The following is a 14780-nucleotide window of genomic DNA, read 5'->3' as shown; positions in this document are numbered from 1 at the left end:
GTAGCGCTAGCCGTGTTTTAAACGCAGCCATTGCAATCCGCATTGGTTGAACCAGGGGGGAGGGGCATCACCTGCTTGAAATTCTCCACAGGTACGTCTGTGATGTGCAGAATTACACAAGATACGATTGCAGGGAATTTACATTGGGATCCACAAATTTCGGGCTCATCCCTCACTCTAACCATTGACACAGCTGCTTCCCGATTGGCTGGTTGTCTACAGTGGTCGTAGACTCCAAACGCTGATTGGCCACAAGTCTACAGTTACTGTAGACGCTTAACCAATGAAGTACCGTTACACCTAGACTTTTCCCTTACACGACTTCCATAAGTAGTTTTTATTGTAAAAGAGGTACTAAAATGGGGAAAATGTACGCATTTCCTTCAAATACCGTCTGACCTAATGCAAGCAATACACTAACTTCATCGCAACTTTGATATCCCCAAGTTAATATGACTATTTTTGTCTTTGTTGAATGCACATCATTAGCCTTTGAATGCCGGAAGATAACAACTAATAAATGAATAATAATGATTGAAAGAAGTAAGGAATGCATTATAATTTTTCTTTAGGTTGTAATATCAAAATCTCAGATCACGTGATATTACCAATTTAATGAAATTTTTGTCCTAATAAGAAGTCTTGATAAATTTACAAACATAATTTCCCCTGAAGTCTGTTTAATTCACTTTGCCCACCATGGCAGCGGACAGCATGGTAGAAGACTCCAGTCAAAGCTCATTATTAAGCATACTTACCTGGCACAGAAGTTAACCGTGATCATTAAGGCGGTTCTTCATTAGCGAGGCCTCACCATTGCACAATACGGTTTGGCTGACCTGATCGATTACCCCAAATAGGGGTAACTCGGGTGCGCTATTTTTTATCGTGGGGGACTGCGTTCGCGCTATCCCCTGTTTAATTAATTCAATGTCAATTGCATTCAGCAACCCTTGAGTACTTCTTCTTCGGAGTACGAAAAGTTACAGATATTGGTATTGCCCTTTTCCCACATCAGCAATGACGTAAAGCCAACACATGGAAAGGAATAGTGACCAAAGCAGTGCTATGAGAAAACGGAAGCTGTCCAAAATGAGATGACACCTGGTATAATACTGTAACTTTATTATTACTATGTACATGTATTTAAACATAAGTATATTATAATTAGTAGTGTAGAGAGCCTATAAATGTACACTCATTTCATGTGCTCAAAAAATTATTATTATTATAATTCCCCGACTCTCAGGGTACCTCTGAGGCATTACGAGGAAAACAGTTTTTAAGTCATTAGAATTATTTAATGAAGAATCATTGAAAGGTATTACGTCACATAAAGTGCCTAGAATGTTTAAATAACTCAATAAATATCTTGAGTCACTTTCACGGTGCTGCCGGGTTTTAAAAAAATAAAAAAAATCATTGTTATGTCTTACGGCACAGGTCAGGGCCTCAGATTGATTTTTCATTAGATATTCAAAGATAATGTATCTGGTTAAATATGGTTAATTTTCTAACAGAGATCCAAATGACCGTCTTTTTATCTAAAGACACCTCTGTGAATATCTTCAATGTGAAAAATCAATCTGTAGCCCTGGTGGAACGTAGCGCTAGCCGTGTTTTAAACGCAGCCATTGCAATCCGCATTGGTTGAACCAGGGGGGAGGGGCATCACCTGCTTGAAATTCTCCACAGGTACGTCTGTGATGTGCAGAATTACACAAGATACGATTGCAGGGAATTTACATTGGGATCCACAAATTTCGGGCTCATCCCTCACTCTAACCATTGACACAGCTGCTTCCCGATTGGCTGGTTGTCTACAGTGGTCGTAGACTCCAAACGCTGATTGGCCACAAGTCTACAGTTACTGTAGACGCTTAACCAATGAAGTACCGTTACACCTAGACTTTTCCCTTACACGACTTCCATAAGTAGTTTTTATTGTAAAAGAGGTACTAAAATGGGGAAAATGTACGCATTTCCTTCAAATACCGTCTGACCTAATGCAAGCAATACACTAACTTCATCGCAACTTTGATATCCCCAAGTTAATATGACTATTTTTGTCTTTGTTGAATGCACATCATTAGCCTTTGAATGCCGGAAGATAACAACTAATAAATGAATAATAATGATTGAAAGAAGTAAGGAATGCATTATAATTTTTCTTTAGGTTGTAATATCAAAATCTCAGATCACGTGATATTACCAATTTAATGAAATTTTTGTCCTAATAAGAAGTCTTGATAAATTTACAAACATAATTTCCCCTGAAGTCTGTTTAATTCACTTTGCCCACCATGGCAGCGGACAGCATGGTAGAAGACTCCAGTCAAAGCTCATTATTAAGCATACTTACCTGGCACAGAAGTTAACCGTGATCATTAAGGCGGTTCTTCATTAGCGAGGCCTCACCATTGCACAATACGGTTTGGCTGACCTGATCGATTACCCCAAATAGGGGTAACTCGGGTGCGCTATTTTTTATCGTGGGGGACTGCGTTCGCGCTATCCCCTGTTTAATTAATTCAATGTCAATTGCATTCAGCAACCCTTGAGTACTTCTTCTTCGGAGTACGAAAAGTTACAGATATTGGTATTGCCCTTTTCCCACATCAGCAATGACGTAAAGCCAACACATGGAAAGGAATAGTGACCAAAGCAGTGCTATGAGAAAACGGAAGCTGTCCAAAATGAGATGACACCTGGTATAATACTGTAACTTTATTATTACTATGTACATGTATTTAAACATAAGTATATTATAATTAGTAGTGTAGAGAGCCTATAAATGTACACTCATTTCATGTGCTCAAAAAATTATTATTATTATAATTCCCCGACTCTCAGGGTACCTCTGAGGCATTACGAGGAAAACAGTTTTTAAGTCATTAGAATTATTTAATGAAGAATCATTGAAAGGTATTACGTCACATAAAGTGCCTAGAATGTTTAAATAACTCAATAAATATCTTGAGTCACTTTCACGGTGCTGCCGGGTTTTAAAAAAATAAAAAAAATCATTGTTATGTCTTACGGCACAGGTCAGGGCCTCAGATTGATTTTTCATTAGATATTCACAGATAATGTATCTGGTTAAATATGGTTAATTTTCTAACAGAGATCCAAATGACCGTCTTTTTATCTAAAGACACCTCTGTGAATATCTTCAATGTGAAAAATCAATCTGTAGCCCTGGTGGAACGTAGCGCTAGCCGTGTTTTAAACGCAGCCATTGCAATCCGCATTGGTTGAACCAGGGGGGAGGGGCATCACCTGCTTGAAATTCTCCACAGGTACGTCTGTGATGTGCAGAATTACACAAGATACGATTGCAGGGAATTTACATTGGGATCCACAAATTTCGGGCTCATCCCTCACTCTAACCATTGACACAGCTGCTTCCCGATTGGCTGGTTGTCTACAGTGGTCGTAGACTCCAAACGCTGATTGGCCACAAGTCTACAGTTACTGTAGACGCTTAACCAATGAAGTGCCGTTACACCTAGACTTTTCCCTTACACGACTTCCATAAGTAGTTTTTATTGTAAAAGAGGTACTAAAATGGGGAAAATGTACGCATTTCCTTCAAATACCGTCTGACCTAATGCAAGCAATACACTAACTTCATGGCAACTTTGATATCCCCAAGTTAATATGACTATTTTTGTCTTTGTTGAATGCACATCATTAGCCTTTGAATGCCAGAAGATAACAACTAATAAATGAATAATAATGATTGAAAGAAGTAAGGAATGCATTATAATTTTTCTTTAGGTTGTAATATCAAAATCTCAGATCACGTGATATTACCAATTTAATGAAATTTTTGTCCTAATAAGAAGTCTTGATAAATTTACAAACATAATTTCCCCTGAAGTCTGTTTAATTCACTTTGCCCACCATGGCAGCGGACAGCATGGTCGAAGACTCCAGTCAAAGCTTATTATTAAGCATACTTACCTGGCACAGAAGTTAACCGTGATCATTAAGGCGGTTCTTCATTAGCAAGGCCTCACCATTGCACAATACGGTTTGGCTGACCTGATCGATTACCCCAAATAGGGGTAACTCGGGTGCGCAATTTTTTATCGTGGGGGACTGCGTTCGCGCTATCCCCTGTTTAATTAATTCAATGTCAATTGCATTCAGCAACCCTTGAGTACTTCTTCTTCGGAGTACGAAAAGTTACAGATATTGGTATTGCCCTTTTCCCACATCAGCAATGACGTAAAGCCAACACATGGAAAGGAATAGTGACCAAAGCAGTGCTATGAGAAAACGGAAGCTGTCCAAAATGAGATGACACCTGGTATAATACTGTAACTTTATTATTACTATGTACATGTATTTAAACATAAGTATATTATAATTAGTAGTGTAGAGAGCCTATAAATGTACACTCATTTCATGTGCTCAAAAAATTATTATTATTATAATTCCCCGACTCTCAGGGTACCTCTGAGGCATTACGAGGAAAACAGTTTTTAAGTCATTAGAATTATTTAATGAAGAATCATTGAAAGGTATTACGTCACATAAAGTGCCTAGAATGTTTAAATAACTCAATAAATATCTTGAGTCACTTTCACGGTGCTGCCGGGTTTTAAAAAAATAAAAAAAATCATTGTTATGACTTACGGCACAGGTCAGGGCCTCAGATTGATTTTTCATTAGATATTCACAGATAATGTATCTGGTTAAATATGGTTAATTTTCTAACAGAGATCCAAATGACCATCTTTTTATCTAAAGACACCTCTGTGAATATCTTCAATGTGAAAAATCAATCTGTAGCCCTGGTGGAACGTAGCGCTAGCCGTGTTTTAAACGCAGCCATTGCAATCCGCATTGGTTGAACCAGGGGGGAGGGGCATCACCTGCTTGAAATTCTCCACAGGTACGTCTGTGATGTGCAGAATTACACAAGATACGATTGCAGGGAATTTACATTGGGATCCACAAATTTCGGGCTCATCCCTCACTCTAACCATTGACACAGCTGCTTCCCGATTGGCTGGTTGTCTACAGTGGTCGTAGACTCCAAACGCTGATTGGCCACAAGTCTACAGTTACTGTAGACGCTTAACCAATGAAGTGCCGTTACACCTAGACTTTTCCCTTACACGACTTCCATAAGTAGTTTTTATTGTAAAAGAGGTACTAAAATGGGGAAAATGTACGCATTTCCTTCAAATACCGTCTGACCTAATGCAAGCAATACACTAACTTCATGGCAACTTTGATATCCCCAAGTTAATATGACTATTTTTGTCTTTGTTGAATGCACATCATTAGCCTTTGAATGCCGGAAGATAACAACTAATAAATGAATAATAATGATTGAAAGAAGTAAGGAATGCATTATAATTTTTCTTTAGGTTGTAATATCAAAATCTCAGATCACGTGATATTACCAATTTAATGAAATTTTTGTCCTAATAAGAAGTCTTGATAAATTTACAAACATAATTTCCCCTGAAGTCTGTTTAATTCACTTTGCCCACCATGGCAGCGGACAGCATGGTCGAAGACTCCAGTCAAAGCTCATTATTAAGCATACTTACCTGGCACAGAAGTTAACCGTGATCATTAAGGCGGTTCTTCATTAGCGAGGCCTCACCATTGCACAATACGGTTTGGCTGACCTGATCGATTACCCCAAATAGGGGTAACTCGGGTGCGCAATTTTTTATCGTGGGGGACTGCGTTCGCGCTATCCCCTGTTTAATTAATTCAATGTCAATTGCATTCAGCAACCCTTGAGTACTTCTTCTTCGGAGTACGAAAAGTTACAGATATTGGTATTGCCCTTTTCCCACATCAGCAATGACGTAAAGCCAACACATGGAAAGGAATAGTGACCAAAGCAGTGCTATGAGAAAACGGAAGCTGTCCAAAATGAGATGACACCTGGTATAATACTGTAACTTTATTATTACTATGTACATGTATTTAAACATAAGTATATTATAATTAGTAGTGTAGAGAGCCTATAAATGTACACTCATTTCATGTGCTCAAAAAATTATTATTATTATAATTCCCCGACTCTCAGGGTACCTCTGAGGCATTACGAGGAAAACAGTTTTTAAGTCATTAGAATTATTTAATGAAGAATCATTGAAAGGTATTACGTCACATAAAGTGCCTAGAATGTTTTAATAACTCAATAAATATCTTGAGTCACTTTCACGGTGCTGCCGGGTTTTAAAAAAATAAAAAAAATCATTGTTATGTCTTACGGCACAGGTCAGGGCCTCAGATTGATTTTTCATTAGATATTCACAGATAATGTATCTGGTTAAATATGGTTAATTTTCTAACAGAGATCCAAATGACCGTCTTTTTATCTAAAGACACCTCTGTGAATATCTTCAATGTGAAAAATCAATCTGTAGCCCTGGTGGAACGTAGCGCTAGCCGTGTTTTAAACGCAGCCATTGCAATCCGCATTGGTTGAACCAGGGGGGAGGGGCATCACCTGCTTGAAATTCTCCACAGGTACGTCTGTGATGTGCAGAATTACACAAGATACGATTGCAGGGAATTTACATTGGGATCCACAAATTTCGGGCTCATCCCTCACTCTAACCATTGACACAGCTGCTTCCCGATTGGCTGGTTGTCTACAGTGGTCGTAGACTCCAAACGCTGATTGGCCACAAGTCTACAGTTACTGTAGACGCTTAACCAATGAAGTGCCGTTACACCTAGACTTTTCCCTTACACGACTTCCATAAGTAGTTTTTATTGTAAAAGAGGTACTAAAATGGGGAAAATGTACGCATTTCCTTCAAATACCGTCTGACCTAATGCAAGCAATACACTAACTTCATGGCAACTTTGATATCCCCAAGTTAATATGACTATTTTTGTCTTTGTTGAATGCACATCATTAGCCTTTGAATGCCAGAAGATAACAACTAATAAATGAATAATAATGATTGAAAGAAGTAAGGAATGCATTATAATTTTTCTTTAGGTTGTAATATCAAAATCTCAGATCACGTGATATTACCAATTTAATGAAATTTTTGTCCTAATAAGAAGTCTTGATAAATTTACAAACATAATTTCCCCTGAAGTCTGTTTAATTCACTTTGCCCACCATGGCAGCGGACAGCATGGTAGAAGACTCCAGTCAAAGCTTATAATTAAGCATACTTACCTGGCACAGAAGTTAACCGTGATCATTAAGGCGGTTCTTCATTAGCGAGGCCTCACCATTGCACAATACGGTTTGGCTGACCTGATCGATTACCCCAAATAGGGGTAACTCGGGTGCGCAATTTTTTATCGTGGGGGACTGCGTTCGCGCTATCCCCTGTTTAATTAATTCAATGTCAATTGCATTCAGCAACCCTTGAGTACTTCTTCTTCGGAGTACGAAAAGTTACAGATATTGGTATTGCCCTTTTCCCACATCAGCAATGACGTAAAGCCAACACATGGAAAGGAATAGTGACCAAAGCAGTGCTATGAGAAAACGGAAGCTGTCCAAAATGAGATGACACCTGGTATAATACTGTAACTTTATTATTACTATGTACATGTATTTAAACATAAGTATATTATAATTAGTAGTGTAGAGAGCCTATAAATGTACACTCATTTCATGTGCTCAAAAAATTATTATTATTATAATTCCCCGACTCTCAGGGTACCTCTGAGGCATTACGAGGAAAACAGTTTTTAAGTCATTAGAATTATTTAATGAAGAATCATTGAAAGGTATTACGTCACATAAAGTGCCTAGAATGTTTAAATAACTCAATAAATATCTTGAGTCACTTTCACGGTGCTGCCGGGTTTTAAAAAAATAAAAAAAATCATTGTTATGTCTTACGGCACAGGTCAGGGCCTCAGATTGATTTTTCATTAGATATTCACAGATAATGTATCTGGTTAAATATGGTTAATTTTCTAACAGAGATCCAAATGACCGTCTTTTTATCTAAAGACACCTCTGTGAATATCTTCAATGTGAAAAATAAATCTGTAGCCCTGGTGGAACGTAGCGCTAGCCGTGTTTTAAACGCAGCCATTGCAATCCGCATTGGTTGAACCAGGGGGGAGGGGCATCACCTGCTTGAAATTCTCCACAGGTACGTCTGTGATGTGCAGAATTACACAAGATACGATTGCAGGGAATTTACATTGGGATCCACAAATTTCGGGCTCATCCCTCACTCTAACCATTGACACAGCTGCTTCCCGATTGGCTGGTTGTCTACAGTGGTCGTAGACTCCAAACGCTGATTGGCCACAAGTCTACAGTTACTGTAGACGCTTAACCAATGAAGTGCCGTTACACCTAGACTTTTCCCTTACACGACTTCCATAAGTAGTTTTTATTGTAAAAGAGGTACTAAAATGGGGAAAATGTACGCATTTCCTTCAAATACCGTCTGACCTAATGCAAGCAATACACTAACTTCATGGCAACTTTGATATCCCCAAGTTAATATGACTATTTTTGTCTTTGTTGAATGCACATCATTAGCCTTTGAATGCCAGAAGATAACAACTAATAAATGAATAATAATGATTGAAAGAAGTAAGGAATGCATTATAATTTTTCTTTAGGTTGTAATATCAAAATCTCAGATCACGTGATATTACCAATTTAATGAAATTTATGTCCTAATAAGAAGTCTTGATAAATTTACAAACATAATTTCCCCTGAAGTCTGTTTAATTCACTTTGCCCACCATGGCAGCGGACAGCATGGTAGAAGACTCCAGTCAAAGCTTATTATTAAGCATACTTACCTGGCACAGAAGTTAACCGTGATCATTAAGGCGGTTCTTCATTAGCGAGGCCTCACCATTGCACAATACGGTTTGGCTGACCTGATCGATTACCCCAAATAGGGGTAACTCGGGTGCGCAATTTTTTATCGTGGGGGACTGCGTTCGCGCTATCCCCTGTTTAATTAATTCAATGTCAATTGCATTCAGCAACCCTTGAGTACTTCTTCTTCGGAGTACGAAAAGTTACAGATATTGGTATTGCCCTTTTCCCACATCAGCAATGACGTAAAGCCAACACATGGAAAGGAATAGTGACCAAAGCAGTGCTATGAGAAAACGGAAGCTGTCCAAAATGAGATGACACCTGGTATAATACTGTAACTTTATTATTACTATGTACATGTATTTAAACATAAGTATATTATAATTAGTAGTGTAGAGAGCCTATAAATGTACACTCATTTCATGTGCTCAAAAAATTATTATTATTATAATTCCCCGACTCTCAGGGTACCTCTGAGGCATTACGAGGAAAACAGTTTTTAAGTCATTAGAATTATTTAATGAAGAATCATTGAAAGGTATTACGTCACATAAAGTGCCTAGAATGTTTAAATAACTCAATAAATATCTTGAGTCACTTTCACGGTGCTGCCGGGTTTTAAAAAAATAAAAAAAATCATTGTTATGTCTTACGGCACAGGTCAGGGCCTCAGATTGATTTTTCATTAGATATTCACAGATAATGTATCTGGTTAAATATGGTTAATTTTCTAACAGAGATCCAAATGACCGTCTTTTTATCTAAAGACACCTCTGTGAATATCTTCAATGTGAAAAATCAATCTGTAGCCCTGGTGGAACGTAGCGCTAGCCGTGTTTTAAACGCAGCCATTGCAATCCGCATTGGTTGAACCAGGGGGGAGGGGCATCACCTGCTTGAAATTCTCCACAGGTACGTCTGTGATGTGCAGAATTACACAAGATACGATTGCAGGGAATTTACATTGGGATCCACAAATTTCGGGCTCATCCCTCACTCTAACCATTGACACAGCTGCTTCCCGATTGGCTGGTTGTCTACAGTGGTCGTAGACTCCAAACGCTGATTGGCCACAAGTCTACAATTACTGTAGACGCTTAACCAATGAAGTACCGTTACACCTAGACTTTTCCCTTACACGACTTCCATAAGTAGTTTTTATTGTAAAAGAGGTACTAAAATGGGGAAAATGTACGCATTTCCTTCAAATACCGTCTGACCTAATGCAAGCAATACACTAACTTCATCGCAACTTTGATATCCCCAAGTTAATATGACTATTTTTGTCTTTGTTGAATGCACATCATTAGCCTTTGAATGCCGGAAGATAACAACTAATAAATGAATAATAATGATTGAAAGAAGTAAGGAATGCATTATAATTTTTCTTTAGGTTGTAATATCAAAATCTCAGATCACGTGATATTACCAATTTAATGAAATTCTTGTCCTAATAAGAAGTCTTGATAAATTTACAAACATAATTTCCCCTGAAGTCTGTTTAATTCACTTTGCCCACCATGGCAGCGGACAGCATGGTAGAAGACTCCAGTCAAAGCTCATTATTAAGCATACTTACCTGGCACAGAAGTTAACCGTGATCATTAAGGCGGTTCTTCATTAGCGAGGCCTCACCATTGCACAATACGGTTTGGCTGACCTGATCGATTACCCCAAATAGGGGTAACTCGGGTGCGCTATTTTTTATCGTGGGGGACTGCGTTCGCGCTATCCCCTGTTTAATTAATTCAATGTCAATTGCATTCAGCAACCCTTGAGTACTTCTTCTTCGGAGTACGAAAAGTTACAGATATTGGTATTGCCCTTTTCCCACATCAGCAATGACGTAAAGCCAACACATGGAAAGGAATAGTGACCAAAGCAGTGCTATGAGAAAACGGAAGCTGTCCAAAATGAGATGACACCTGGTATAATACTGTAACTTTATTATTACTATGTACATGTATTTAAACATAAGTATATTATAATTAGTAGTGTAGAGAGCCTATAAATGTACACTCATTTCATGTGCTCAAAAAATTATTATTATTATAATTCCCCGACTCTCAGGGTACCTCTGAGGCATTACGAGGAAAACAGTTTTTAAGTCATTAGAATTATTTAATGAAGAATCATTGAAAGGTATTACGTCACATAAAGTGCCTAGAATGTTTAAATAACTCAATAAATATCTTGAGTCACTTTCACGGTGCTGCCGGGTTTTAAAAAAATAAAAAAAATCATTGTTATGTCTTACGGCACAGGTCAGGGCCTCAGATTGATTTTTCATTAGATATTCACAGATAATGTATCTGGTTAAATATGGTTAATTTTCTAACAGAGATCCAAATGACCGTCTTTTTATCTAAAGACACCTCTGTGAATATCTTCAATGTGAAAAATAAATCTGTAGCCCTGGTGGAACGTAGCGCTAGCCGTGTTTTAAACGCAGCCATTGCAATCCGCATTGGTTGAACCAGGGGGGAGGGGCATCACCTGCTTGAAATTCTCCACAGGTACGTCTGTGATGTGCAGAATTACACAAGATACGATTGCAGGGAATTTACATTGGGATCCACAAATTTCGGGCTCATCCCTCACTCTAACCATTGACACAGCTGCTTCCCGATTGGCTGGTTGTCTACAGTGGTCGTAGACTCCAAACGCTGATTGGCCACAAGTCTACAGTTACTGTAGACGCTTAACCAATGAAGTGCCGTTACACCTAGACTTTTCCCTTACACGACTTCCATAAGTAGTTTTTATTGTAAAAGAGGTACTAAAATGGGGAAAATGTACGCATTTCCTTCAAATACCGTCTGACCTAATGCAAGCAATACACTAACTTCATGGCAACTTTGATATCCCCAAGTTAATATGACTATTTTTGTCTTTGTTGAATGCACATCATTAGCCTTTGAATGCCGGAAGATAACAACTAATAAATGAATAATAATGATTGAAAGAAGTAAGGAATGCATTATAATTTTTCTTTAGGTTGTAATATCAAAATCTCAGATCACGTGATATTACCAATTTAATGAAATTTTTGTCCTAATAAGAAGTCTTGATAAATTTACAAACATAATTTCCCCTGAAGTCTGTTTAATTCACTTTGCCCACCATGGCAGCGGACAGCATGGTCGAAGACTCCAGTCAAAGCTTATTATTAAGCATACTTACCTGGCACAGAAGTTAACCGTGATCATTAAGGCGGTTCTTCATTAGCGAGGCCTCACCATTGCACAATACGGTTTGGCTGACCTGATCGATTACCCCAAATAGGGGTAACTCGGGTGCGCAATTTTTTATCGTGGGGGACTGCGTTCGCGCTATCCCCTGTTTAATTAATTCAATGTCAATTGCATTCAGCAACCCTTGAGTACTTCTTCTTCGGAGTACGAAAAGTTACAGATATTGGTATTGCCCTTTTCCCACATCAGCAATGACGTAAAGCCAACACATGGAAAGGAATAGTGACCAAAGCAGTGCTATGAGAAAACGGCAGCTGTCCAAAATGAGATGACACCTGGTATAATACTGTAACTTTATTATTACTATGTACATGTATTTAAACATAAGTATATTATAATTAGTAGTGTAGAGAGCCTATAAATGTACATTCATTTCATGTGCTCAAAAAATTATTATTATTATAATTCCCCGACTCTCAGGGTACCTCTGAGGCATTACGAGGAAAACAGTTTTTAAGTCATTAGAATTATTTAATGAAGAATCATTGAAAGGTATTACGTCACATAAAGTGCCTAGAATGTTTAAATAACTCAATAAATATCTTGAGTCACTTTCACGGTGCTGCCGGGTTTTAAAAAAATGAAAAAAATCTTCGTTATGTCTTACGGCACAGGTCAGGGCCTCAGATTGATTTTTCATTAGATATTCACAGATAATGTATCTGGTTAAATATGGTTAATTTTCTAACAAAGATCCAAATGACCGTCTTTTTATCTAAAGACACCTCTGTGAATATCTTCAATGTGAAAAATCAATCTGTTGCCCTGGTAGAACGTAGCGCTAGCCGTGTTTTAAATGCAGCCATTGCAATCCGCATTGGTTGAACCAGGGGGGGGGGGGGGGGGGCATCACCTGCTTGAAATTCTCCACAGGTACGTCTGTGATGTGCAGAATTACACAAGATACGATTGCAGGGCATTTACATTGGGATCCACAAATTTCGGGCTCATCCCTCACTCTAACCATTGACACAGCTGCCCCGATTGGCTGGTTGTCTACAGTGGTCGTATACTCCAAACGCTGATTGGCCACAAGTCTACAGTTACTGTAGACGCTTAACCAATGAAGTGCCGTTACACCTAGACTTTTCCCTTACACGACTTCCATAAGTAGTTTTTATTGTAAAAGTGGTACTAAAATGGGGAAAATGTACGCATTTCCTTCAAATACCGTCTGACCTAATGCAAACATTACACTAACTTCATCGCAACTTTGATATCCCCAAGTTAATATGACTATTTTTGTCCTTGTTGAATGCACATCATTAGCCTTTGAATGCCGGAAGATAACAACTAATAAATGAATAATAATGATTGAAAAAAGTACGGAATGCATTATAATTTTTCTTTAGGTTGTAATATCAAAATCTCAGATCACGTGATATTACCAATTTAATGAAATTTTTATCCTAATAAGAAGTCTTGATAAATTTAAAAACATAATTTCCCCTGAAGTCTGTTTAATTCACTTAGCCCACCATGGCAGCGGACAGCATGGTAGAAGACTCCAGTCAAAGCTCATTATTAAGCATACTTACCTGGCACAGAAGTTAACCGTGATCATTAAGGCGGTTCTTCATTAGCGAGGCCTCACCATTGCACAATACGGTTTGGCTGACCTGATCGATTACCCCAAATAGGGGTAACTCGGGTGCGCAATTTTTTATTGTGGGGGACTGCGTTCGCGCTATCCCCTGTTTAATTAATTCAATGTCAATTGCATTCAGCAACCCTTGAGTACTTCTTCTTCGGAGTACGAAAAGTTACAGATATTGGTATTGCCCTTTTCCCACATCAGCAATGACGTAAAGCCAACACATGGAAAGGAATAGTGACCAAAGCAGTGCTATGAGAAAACGGAAGCTGTCCAAAATGAGATGACACCTGGTATAATACTGTAACTTTATTATTACTATGTACATGTATTTAAACATAAGTATATTATAATTAGTAGTGTAGAGAGCCTATAAATGTACACTCATTTCATGTGCTCAAAAAATTATTATTATTATAATTCCCCGACTCTCAGGGTACCTCTGAGGCATTACGAGGAAAACAGTTTTTAAGTCATTAGAATTATTTAATGAAGAATCATTGAAAGGTATTACGTCACATAAAGTGCCTAGAATGTTTAAATAACTCAATAAATATCTTGAGTCACTTTCACGGTGCTGCCGGGTTTTAAAAAAATGAAAAAAATCTTCGTTATGTCTTACGGCACAGGTCAGAGCCTCAGATTGATTTTTCATTAGATATTCACAGATAATGTATCTGGTTAAATATGGTTAATTTTCTAACAGAGATCCAAATGACCGTCTTTTTATCTAAAGACACCTCTGTGAATATCTTCAATGTGAAAAATCAATCTGTGGCCCTGGTAGAACGTAGCGCTAGCCGTGTTTTTAAACGCAGCCATTGCAATCCGCATTGGTTGAACCAGGGGGGAGGGGCATCACCTGCTTGAAATTCTCCACAGGTACGTCTGTGATGTGCAGAATTACACAAGATACGATTGCAGGGAATTCACATTGGGATCCACAAATTTCGGGCTCATCCCTCACTCTAACCATTGACACAGCTGCTTCCCGATTGGCTGGTTGTCTACAGTGGTCGTAGACTCCAAACGCTGATTGGCCACAAGTCTACAGTTACTGTAGACGCTTAACCAATGAAGTGCCGTTACACCTAGACTTTTCCCTTACACGACTTCCATAAGTAGTTTT

The 14780-nt window shown here is 38.3% G+C and overlaps 9 non-coding genes across 9 annotated transcripts; all 9 read left to right on the top strand.

The window, feature by feature from the left end:
• Window positions 1–750: 750 nt before the first annotated feature.
• On the top strand, window positions 751–917 carry LOC147759487 (U1 spliceosomal RNA). The gene has a single exon (XR_015331569.1). It is a non-coding gene; the product is annotated as a U1 spliceosomal RNA (small nuclear RNA).
• A 1437-nt stretch (window positions 918–2354) lies between these two features.
• Window positions 2355–2521, top strand: LOC147759486 (U1 spliceosomal RNA). The gene has a single exon (XR_015331568.1). It is a non-coding gene; the product is annotated as a U1 spliceosomal RNA (small nuclear RNA).
• A 1437-nt stretch (window positions 2522–3958) lies between these two features.
• Window positions 3959–4125, top strand: LOC147759485 (U1 spliceosomal RNA). Its single transcript, XR_015331571.1, has one exon. It is a non-coding gene; the product is annotated as a U1 spliceosomal RNA (small nuclear RNA).
• Window positions 4126–5562: 1437 nt separating this feature from the next.
• Window positions 5563–5729, top strand: LOC112041307 (U1 spliceosomal RNA). The gene has a single exon (XR_002886192.2). It is a non-coding gene; the product is annotated as a U1 spliceosomal RNA (small nuclear RNA).
• A 1437-nt stretch (window positions 5730–7166) lies between these two features.
• LOC147759484 (U1 spliceosomal RNA) lies at window positions 7167–7333 on the top strand. Its single transcript, XR_015331564.1, has one exon. It is a non-coding gene; the product is annotated as a U1 spliceosomal RNA (small nuclear RNA).
• Window positions 7334–8770: 1437 nt separating this feature from the next.
• On the top strand, window positions 8771–8937 carry LOC147759483 (U1 spliceosomal RNA). The gene has a single exon (XR_015331563.1). It is a non-coding gene; the product is annotated as a U1 spliceosomal RNA (small nuclear RNA).
• A 1437-nt stretch (window positions 8938–10374) lies between these two features.
• Window positions 10375–10541, top strand: LOC147759482 (U1 spliceosomal RNA). Its single transcript, XR_015331567.1, has one exon. It is a non-coding gene; the product is annotated as a U1 spliceosomal RNA (small nuclear RNA).
• A 1437-nt stretch (window positions 10542–11978) lies between these two features.
• Window positions 11979–12145, top strand: LOC112041308 (U1 spliceosomal RNA). Its single transcript, XR_002886193.2, has one exon. It is a non-coding gene; the product is annotated as a U1 spliceosomal RNA (small nuclear RNA).
• Window positions 12146–13587: 1442 nt separating this feature from the next.
• On the top strand, window positions 13588–13754 carry LOC112041306 (U1 spliceosomal RNA). The gene has a single exon (XR_002886191.1). It is a non-coding gene; the product is annotated as a U1 spliceosomal RNA (small nuclear RNA).
• The last annotated feature ends 1026 nt before the right edge of the window (window positions 13755–14780 follow it).

Source organism: Lingula anatina, chromosome 10 (genome assembly GCF_051362555.1).
Source record: "Lingula anatina isolate TDL-2025a chromosome 10, LinAna3.0, whole genome shotgun sequence".
NCBI lineage: Eukaryota > Metazoa > Brachiopoda > Lingulata > Lingulida > Lingulidae > Lingula > Lingula anatina.
This window is presented reverse-complemented; position numbering and strand designations above follow the sequence as displayed.